This window comes from Penaeus vannamei, chromosome 13 (assembly GCF_042767895.1).
Source record: "Penaeus vannamei isolate JL-2024 chromosome 13, ASM4276789v1, whole genome shotgun sequence".
NCBI classification, from domain to species: domain Eukaryota; kingdom Metazoa; phylum Arthropoda; class Malacostraca; order Decapoda; family Penaeidae; genus Penaeus; species Penaeus vannamei.
In genome coordinates, this window is record NC_091561.1 from 2,999,493 (window position 1) to 3,009,492 (window position 10,000).

Consider the following 10,000-nt stretch of genomic DNA (forward strand, 5'->3'; position numbering starts at 1 on the left):
TTCCTGTTTCTTCTTCATTTTCCTTCATTCACCCAACCTCCCCTTCTTTCTCTTCTCCGTCTCTCTCTTATTCTTTTTTTTTTTTGGTTTCTTCATTTTCCTTCATTCACCCAACCTCCCCTTCTTTCTCTTCTCCGTCTCTCTCTTTCTTATTTTATTTTTTTCCTGTTTCTTCTTCATTTTCCTTCATTCACCCACCCTCCCCTTCTTTCTCTTCTCCGTCTCTCTCTTTCTTATTTTATTTTTTTCCTGTTTCTTCTTCATTTTCCTTCATTCAATTAACCTTCCCTTCTTTCTCTTCTCCGTCTCTCTCTTATTCTTTTATTTTTTTTATTTTTTATTTTCCCTGTTTCTTCTTCATTTTCCTTCATTCACCCAACCTCCCCTTCTTTCTCTTCTCCGTCTCTCTCTTTCTTATTTTATTTTTTTCCCTGTTTCTTCTTCATTTTCCTTCATTCAATTAACCTTCCCTTCTTTCTCTTCTCCGTCTCTCTCTTATTCTTTTATTCTGTCCCTTCTTCATTTTCATTCTCCTCTTCCTCCTTCCTCCTCCTCCTCCTCCTCCTCCACCTCCTCCTCGCTCCCACGCTCTCTTCCTCCTCATTCTCCTCCTCCTCCTCCTCCCTCCTCCTCCTCCTCCTCCTCCTCCTCCTCCTCCTCCTCCTCCTCCTCCTCCTCCTCCTCCTCCTCCTCCTCCTCCCTCCTCCCTCCCCCTCCTCCTCCTCCTCCTCCTCCTCACGCTCCTCCCCCTCACCTTCCTCCTCCTCCGCCCCTCATCCTCCTCCTCCTCCTCCCTCCTCCTCCTCCTCCACCTTCCTCCTCCTCCTTCACCTCCTCCTCCTCCCCCTCCTCCTCCTCCCAAAGCCGTGAATAATAAGAACGACCCACTTAACAATCTCTCGAAGTATTAAGAAGAAGAGTAAACATTACCTTTAATTCCCTCCCTCCCTACCCTCCCCCCTTCCCTCTCCCAGTCCCTCTCCCCGTCCCTTTCTTGTTCCTCTTCTCTCCTACCTTGTCCCCCCTCCCCCCTCCCCCTCCTATTTTCCAAAGGATCAAGCTATTGAAGGAATCTAATTATATCGAACGCTGATTTGGTGTCCCTCCCTCCCTCCCTCCCCCCTCCCTCCCTCCTCCTTTCCCTCCCTCTTCCCATTGCTCTCGCTTACGCCCTCTCTCCCTCCCTCCCTCTTTTCTCTAGTTCTTTCTGTTTTTCTTCTTTATTCCATCTCTTGGTCTCCCCCTCCTTCCTCTCTCTCTCTCTTTCTCTCTCTCTCTCTCTCTGTCTTCTCTCTCTCTGTCTCCTCTCATTCCTCCGTCCTTCCTTGCCCCTTTCCTCCTCTCTCTCTCTTTCCACTTCATCGCTTGCTCCCTTCCCTCCCTCCCTTCCTACTTCCCCCCCCATTCCTCCCTCCCCTCTCCCTTCTTTCCTTCTTTCTCTCTCTCTTTCACTCCTTCTCTCGCTCCCTCCCTCTCTCCCACAAACCCTTTCCTTCCCTTATTCCTCTTTTCCTCCTCCTCCTCCTCCTCCTCTTCCTTCTCCTCCTCCTCCTCCTCCTCCTCTTCCTCCTCCCCCTCCTTCCTCCTTGTCTCCTTCCATCCCCACCCCCCCCATTTCCCAGGACTTACCCTCCCCCCTCCCCCTTACCCCAAGAGAGAAATATTTGCCCATTACCAAAACAAATGTAGAACTGGGCTTTTTTGAGGGCTTACAAACGGGTATTTGGAACATCCTTTCAATCAATAGATAAGTGGAGGGGGAGGAGGTGGAGGGGGGAGGGGGAGGGGGAGGGGGATGGGAGGAAGGAGGGAGGGAGGGAGGGTGGAGGGTGGAGGTGGAGGGTGGAGGTGGAGGTGTGGAGGGGAGGTGGAGGAGGTGGAGGAGGTGGAGGTGGAGGTGGAGGTGGAGGTGAGGAGGTGGAGGTGGAGGGGGGGAGGGGAGGTGGAGGGGAGGTGAGGGAGGGGAGGGGAGGTGGAGGTGGAGGTGGAGGTGGAGGGAGGTGGAGGACGGAGGTGGAGGTGGAGGGAGGGGAGGTGGAGGAGGTGGAGGTGGAGGTGGAGAGGTGGAGAGGTGGAGGTGGAGAGGTGGAGGTGGAGGAGGAGGGGAGGTGGAGGTGGGAGGGGGAAGTGGAGGTGGAGGTGGAGGTGGAGATTTAGGAGGAGGAGGAGGGGTAGGAGGGAAGAAATACACAGTGAGAATGGGGTTTAGGAGGAGGAGGGAAGAAGAAAAGGAGGAGCAAGGGGGAAAGAGAGAAGGAAGAGGAGGAAGGGGGGGGGGAGGAGAGGAAGAGGAAGTGAAGTTTTGTCTATAGAATAAGAGAGGCAAAAGAAGGAAGACGTAGAGAAACGGAATAAGAACAAGGAAGAGGAGGAGGAAAAGAAACCAGACAACCAAACGAAAAATGAGGAGAGAAAAAAAAAACAGAGAAAGAAGTATCAGCAGATAGAAATAAGATAGAAGGACAAAGAAAAGAGATGAAAAAAAAACCTAAGAATAGCGAAGAAAAAGAGAAGTTGAAAGAAACAAAAGACACCCAATTTCTTGCTCTTACTTTACACTTCGTTTCACTCTCCGCGAATCGTGTTTTGTCTTCCTGCGAAAATCCTTCAAAAATGCGTAAATACGAGGAAGTGGTTATTATGATAAAGCAACAAACTGCAATCCCAATAATTTGCATTGCAAAAGTGCTAATGGAATTCTTGTTAGGACGGATTAGGTGAATACATATGCATATATATATATATATATATATATATATATATATATATATATATATATATATATATATATATATATACACATATAGATATACATATATAATGTGCACACACACACACACACACACACACACACACACACATGTATATATATATATATATATATATATATATATATATATATATATATATATATATATATATATATATATATATCATATATGGCGAGGTCATTATTTATTCGCATTTTAAAAAGTGCGTTGGTTCTTATTTCATAGTTATAGAGGGATACGCCACCAAAACATTTGTTTACAATTTTTTATATTTCTAAAGGCCTAACAATATAGCAAAATTTAGTATTCTAACAAACAGAATAAATCATAATAATCATTTATGAATAGTTTGTGTGTTTAAGTATTTAAAATATCATTTCGGGCAAATAAAAAAAAATAAAAAATTATCGTCAGTGGAGTCGTTGCTCGCCTCTCGTGCACAGGTAGGACCGAGTGCTTGTATTTTAAGTCGTGTTTTACCCTGATATTATAGGTTTTCAAGCTTGAAAAGTGTATTAACGTAATTGTTAAATCCCATTGTATTCATTGGGGATCATTGGGACGAGTCGTTGCTGTCCTCCGCGTGTACAGAGAGAAAAGAAGGATTGGGAAAAAGAGACGAGAACGGAACGCCATAATGCTGTGTCGTTGAGAAACCTATTCGTTATTTATTCGGTTATTTTAATGGCCGGTGGACGCAGCAACGGAATAAGTAGTCTTAGGGGACATTTTCCGGTGGTTTCAGTGAACAGACTGAGAATGAAATGAGGTTATTAGATTGAAGTGCAAGCGAGGGAAATGACAAAGATGGAAGGAAGGGGGAACGATTGGCTTATGTCCTAGGAAAACCCGTGGAAAGCACACTGATAGACTCATGAATATTTTGATTTTGATTATTAAAATGATTTTTTTTTTATATAATTAGTAGGAAAGGGAAGGTAAAGAGCTAACCTTAAATATGATTTAAGTTGAGAATTTGTTTATATTTATTTCTACTAATTACATAATGATATGCCACAGGTTTATTATTATTTATTTATTGAATAAGATATTGATGATTGAAATGTTTCTATGAAAACTTTTTCTTCCCTCCTTCCTCCTTTCTTCCTTCCCTCCTTTCTCTTTCCTCTTCCCTCCTTCCTCCTTTCCTCCTCCCTTCCCTCCTTCCTCCTTCTTCCTTTCCTCCTCTCCTTCCCTCTTTCCTCCTTCCCTCCTTTCTCCTTGCCTCCTTCCCTCCTTCCCTCCTTCCCTCTTTCCGCCTTCCCTCCTTTCTCCTTGCCTCCTTCCCTCCTTCCTCTTTCCTCCCTCCTCCCTCCTCCCTCCTCCCTCCATCCTCCTCCCTCCTTCTCATCCTAAAGAAAGATCGCTATCGAGAGAACCTTTATCTCAGCTGCCCTTTGAAGGTCGCCCTCGATGAGAGCTTTTTCAAGAGGGACTTCAAAAGAGGTGTGTGTGTGTGTGTGTGTGTGTGTGTGTGTGTGTGTGTGTGTGTGTGTGTGTGTGTGTGTGTGTGTGTGTGTGTGTGTGTGTGTGTGTGTGTGTGTGTGTGTGTGTGTGTGTGTGTGTGTGTGTGTGTGTGTGTGTGTGTGTGTGTGTTTGTTTGTAAATATGGAAGCAACATAGGCCTATTTTTTTAATCATTATCGATATTTTCATAAAACACCTTCATCATTACCTTAATAATAATAATAATAATAATAGTAATAATGACAATAATGATGATAATGATGATGATAATGATAGTGATGATACTGATGATAATGATGATGATAGTGATACTGATGATGATACTGATGATGATGATGATGATGATGATGATAGTGATACCGATGATGATACTTGATGATGATGATGATGATAGTGATACTGATGATGATGGTGATGATACTGATGGTGATGATAATGGTGATACTGATGATGATGATGATAACAATAATAACAAGATATCCCAGCTTCACACGCATCGCTCAACGACCTCGTTAACTGGACCCACACCCCTCAAGGAAACTTACCTCTTCGAACTATAGATCAAAAGACAGGTATTTAAGTCTACGGGGGAGATATGCCCATCTGGCGCGGTCGGCTTCGTAAAAAATATATTGAATGGAGGGGATTCATATGGGTGGGATAGCGGGGTGGGAGTGGGGGTGGGGTAGGGGGTGTATGACATGCTCAGGTATGTTTCACTTTTTTTTCCTTTTTTTCTTTTTTTTCTTTCTTTTTCTCTTTCTCTCTATCACTCCTTGCTTCCCTCACTCTCTACCTTCCCCTCTAGACTCCATCCTCTACCTTGCACGTTCCCGTCCTCCCTCCCACTCCTGCACCTTCCCTCCCCTTCACCCTCCACCCTCCTCCCTCCCCCTTCCTCCCCTTTCTCCTCCCTCTCCCTCCTTCCCTTTTCCCTCCCTCCCTCTCCCCTCCTCCCTCCCTCTCCCCTCCTCCCTCCCCCCTCCCTCACCCCCTCCCTCCCTCCCTCTACCCTTCTTCCCTGCTCCCTCCCTCCCTCTCCCCCTCTCCCTCCTCTCTCCTCCCTCCCTCCCTCTCTCCCCTCCTCTCTCCCTCCCTTCCTCCTCCCCACCTCCCTCCCTCCTCCCTCCTCCCTCCCGCTCTCTCCCTCCCTCCCTCCCTCCCTCCCTCCCTTCCTCCCTCCATCCCTCTCTCTCCCTCCCTCCTCCCTCTCTCCCTGTCCCAACCTGTCTCTCTGAGCTGATGTGACGGCAGCCCTGTGGAATTCTCTCTTATTTGGTGGTATTAATTAGAGACAAGAAGCTTTGGTTTTCTGGAGGAGAAAGAAGGAGATAAAGAGAAGAAGAAGGAGGAGGAGGAGAAGAGAATGGAGAGGGGGGAAAGTATATAATGATAATTCGCCCAAAAAAAGATTAAAAAGAATATAAAAAATCAATAAAGAGAAACGGCGGGTGCTGTGTCCATTCTGGTTAGAGGCTTGAAAATGCAGCGGATAAATACTAGATGGCAACCCATCCTCCTCTTATGCTTAATACACAGTGTCCGAAACCGAAGATAATCTCAGCTTCTCTCTCTCTCTCTTCTCTTTTCTCTCTCCCTCTCTCTATCTCTACTCTTTTCTCTCTCCCTCTCTCTATCTCTTTTTCTTCTTCTTCTCTCTCTCTCTCTTTTCTTCTTCTTCTCTCTCTTCTTTTATTCCCCTTTCCTCATTCCCTCCATCCCTTCCTCCCTCCAATCTTCCCTTCCCTCCCTCTTCCCCCACCCCCCCTCTCCCCCCTCCCCCCCTTCCCTTCCTCCCTACCCTCCCTCCTTCCCACCCTCCCTACCCTCCCTTCCACCCTACCCTCCCTCCCACCTTCCCTCTCCATTCTCCCTTTCCCCTCGTTCGTACGGCCCCTTAATCCAAATCTCCTATGCTTCACATATGATGAATCTCCAGGTAAGCGTCGGGGCAAGAGGGGCGTAAGCAACGTCCGAAATAGCGACGGACAACTCTATATAATTAACTGGATTTGTAATATTCACTCTTGGGGTTTTAAGCGTAATCGCGGACGATAGAGAGCAATCAAGTGCTTATCTCTCTTTCTCTCTCTCTCTCTCTCTCTCTCTCTCTCTCTCTCTCTCTCTCTCTCTCTCTCTCTCTCTCTCTCTCTCTCTCTCTCTCTCTCTCTCTCACAGGGGGCGATAGATAAAAACGTATGTGAGATTGGGAGATAAGGGTGCTGGAAGGGAGATGGAGGGAGAGGGAAGGAGAGAGAGAGAGAGAAAGAGAGGGAGGGAGAGGGAAGGAGAGAGAGAGGAGAGGAGGAGGAAGAGAGAGAGAGAGAGAAGGAGAGGAAAGGAAAGAGGAGAGAGAGAGAGAGAGAGGAAGGAAAAAGGAGGGAGAGAGAGAAAGAGAGAAGAAGGAAAGAGGAGAGAGAGAGAGGAAGGAAGGAAAGAGGAGGGAGAGAGAGAGAGAGAGGGAGGAGCGTAAGATTGCCGGGAAGATCTTTAAGCAACCTGAGTCCACCTCAGAATCTGCCACATTATGAAAGAATTTTGGGCTACCGGCTCTCTGGACTGGACTGTGGTCTTTTTTTTTGTTATTTTTTTTTCTCTCTCTTTTTTTTTTAACTTTTATTATTGGTTCTTTCTTCAATGTTGTTGCTTAGTGTGTGGTTAGTTTTGCGTTAAGTGTTCTCGAATGTTGGTATCGTTCTGCAGGTATTTGCTGTGTATATGTTGTATATGTTGGATGTTGATGTCTATAGGTATGTATACAGACACATGTGTACATACTGCACATGTACACGAATCTTGAAATCGGCAAACACACACACACACACGCAGCCACAAACACATACACTCAACACAGACACCTACATATACATATTTATACTACATATATATATATATATATATATATATATATATATATATATATATATATATATATATATATATATATATGTGTGTGTGTGTTGTGGTGTGCTAATTGAAGGTAGACACACTTTCCTCGAGAAACTCACTTTGTACTCGTTTTCCTGTAAGCCACAGACGTAAGGAAGCCACAGACAGACGTAAGGAAGTCACAGACAGACAGACGTAAGGAAGCCACAGACAGACACGCAATATGACGCCGACATACTAAAGACACATAACAACTTATCGCTGCCGAGAATTCTCCCTAAAATGCAAAGAATCTCATTAACAGTTTTTGTACCGGCCACATTGGCCGTCCCCCCCCCTCTCCTCATCTCTCCTCTCCTTCACCCTCTCTGTCTGTCTGTCTGTCTCTCTCTCTCTCCCTCCCTCCCTCCCTCCCTCCCTCCCTCCCTCCCTCTTTCTCTCTCTCTCTCTCTCTCTCTCTCTCTCTCTCTCTCTCTCTCTCTCTCTCTCTCTCTCTCTCTCTCCCTCTCTACTCTCTCAGCTACAATCTTCCACTCCTCTCCCCTACCCTTCTCCCCCTGTCCCCTCCGCTTCACCTCACTTTCCCCTCCCCCTCTCCCCCTCTTCCCCCTCTCCCTCTTCCCTTCTCCCCTCTCTTTCACCACTCTCTCTTTTTCCCCCTCTCTCCCTCTCCCTACACTCCCCCTTCCCCTCTCTCTCTCTCTCCCTCTCCCTCCCCATCTCCCCCTCCCCTTCCCCCCTCTTCCCCTCTTCCTCTCCCTCACCGAAATTCCCCTCCTTCCAGATCTGAACAAATTAAGGATTTCGCCTCATTCTATCTTTTCTCTCAATTTATCTGGTGATTTTTTTTCTTGCCTTTCTACTGTTTCGTCACTTGGTGTCTCTTTTTTCCCTTTTTTCTTTTTCTTCAATTTTGTTTGCCTCTTTTTGTTTTCTGTATCTCTCTCTCTCTCTCTCTCTCTCTCTCCCTCTCCCTCTCTCTCTCCCTCTCTCTCTCTCTCTCTCTCTCTCTCTCTCTCTCTCTCTCTCTCTTTATCTGTCTATCTATCTCTTTGTTTGTCTGTCTCCCGCAACCCCCCCCCCTCTCTCTATCTCCTCTCCTCCTCTCTCTCTCTCTACCCTCCTCTCCCTCTTTCTCTCTCTTCCCTCCCCTCTCCCTCTTTCTCTCTCTTTCCCTCTCCCTCTTCCCTCCTCTCTCTTTTCCTCTCACTCTCTTCCCTCCCCCACTCTCTCTCTCTCTCTCTCCCTCTTCCCTCCTCTCTCTTTTTCCTCTCCCTCTTCCCTCTTCCCCCTCTCTCTCTCTCTCTCCCTCCCTCTCTCTCTCTCTCTCTCTCTCTCTCTCTCTCTCTCTCTCTCTCTCTCTCTCTCTATCTATCTATCTATTTCTCTCTCTCTCCCCTCCCCCTCTCTCTCTTCCCTCTCTCTCCCTTCCCCTTCTAACCTCCTTCCCCCGCAGCCCAAACCTCCTCGCAGCCCCCTCACACTCGGCGAAGGACTACTTTTTGCCTCCTTCGAGTAAACTCCCAACTTCCGCTTAAGAAACAGAATCGCCGCGAGACTGTTTTAAGCCGAGCTGGCATTGCATACCAAGGAGGGGAATGGGGGGAGGGAGGAGGAGGAGGGAGGGGGAAGGGGAGGAGGGAAGGGGAGAGGTGGAGGGAAGAGCGGAGTATTTGGAAGGGGAGGGGGAGAAAGGGAGGAGGTGGAGGAACAGCGGGTATTTGGAAGGGGAAGGGGAGGGGAGGGGAGGGGGAGGTGGAGGGAAGAGCGGCGGCGTCGGATGGTTGCTATGGGGACCGACCGACCCCCACCGCCGCCACCGCCGCCGCCGCCGCCGCCGCCGCCGTCGTCTCCGTCTCCGTCTCCGCCGCCGCCTCCGCTCGGATTTTTTTTTCGGATTTGTGGCTTTTTTGGGGGGCGTTTTTTTTTTTTTTGATTATTTCGTGGTGCATTTGCGGTATTATGGATGCGTGGGTGGGTGGATTAGGTAGATAGGTCGGTGGAGAGATTGGTAAGGTAGAAAGATAGGTAGATAGGCTGATTAAATGGATGACTGATAGACAGTGGAGAGAGAGAGAGAGAGGGGGGGGGAGAGAGAGAGAGAGAGAGAGAGAGAGAGAGAGAGAAACAGGATAGAACGAGAGAGAAAGAAAGAGAACCAGGAGAGAACAAGAGAGAGAGAGAAAGAGAAACAGGAGAGAACGAGAGAGAGAGAGAAAGAGAGACAGAAACAGACAAGAACTTAGACAGACAGACAGACAGACAGATCTCTTGCCTTCTGCCGTGTCTCCTCCTTCCTTCCACCGCTCTTGTCGCCCTCCCTCCGTCTGTTGCTAATGAGAAGCTTTTAATGTAGTGACTTGATGAAGCTCTCTTGTCTCTGATTGATGACCCCCCCCCCCCAACGTTCCATCCACCCCCCTCCCCCGCTCCCCCGTCGCCCTCCCCCTCCTCCCTCGGCCATGCATATCTCGCCGTCTCTGTTTTTTTTTCTCTATCTCTCTTTCTCTCTCGCTCGTTCTCTCTCTCTCTCTCTCTCTCTCTCTCCCTCTCTCTCTCTCTCTCTCTCTCTCTCTCTCTCTCTCTCTCTCTCTCTCTCTCTCTCTCTTTCTCTCTCTCTCTCTCTCTCTCTCTCTCTCTCCTCTCTCTCTCCCTCTCTCTCTCTCTCTCTCTCTCTCTCTCTCTCTCTCTCTCTCTCTCTCTCTTTCTCTCTCTCTCTCTCTCTCTCTCTCTCCTCTTTTTCTGTTTAAAAAAAAATATTTTCCCGTCAAAAATATCGCTTATCGCATAAAGTCTTTTGAAAATATCCAGGTTTCGATACATTTCCTTTTATTTATTTATTTTCTCTTCTAATTGCTTTCCTCTGTTGATTA

At 47.3% G+C, this 10,000-nt stretch overlaps 1 protein-coding gene across 1 annotated transcript in view; it reads left to right on the forward strand.

Annotated features, from left to right (window-relative positions):
- grh (grainy head) overlaps nucleotides 1–10,000 on the forward strand; it is a gene marked incomplete at its 3' end in the record, with an annotated part of 641,830 nt that overhangs the window by 564,002 nt on the left and 67,828 nt on the right.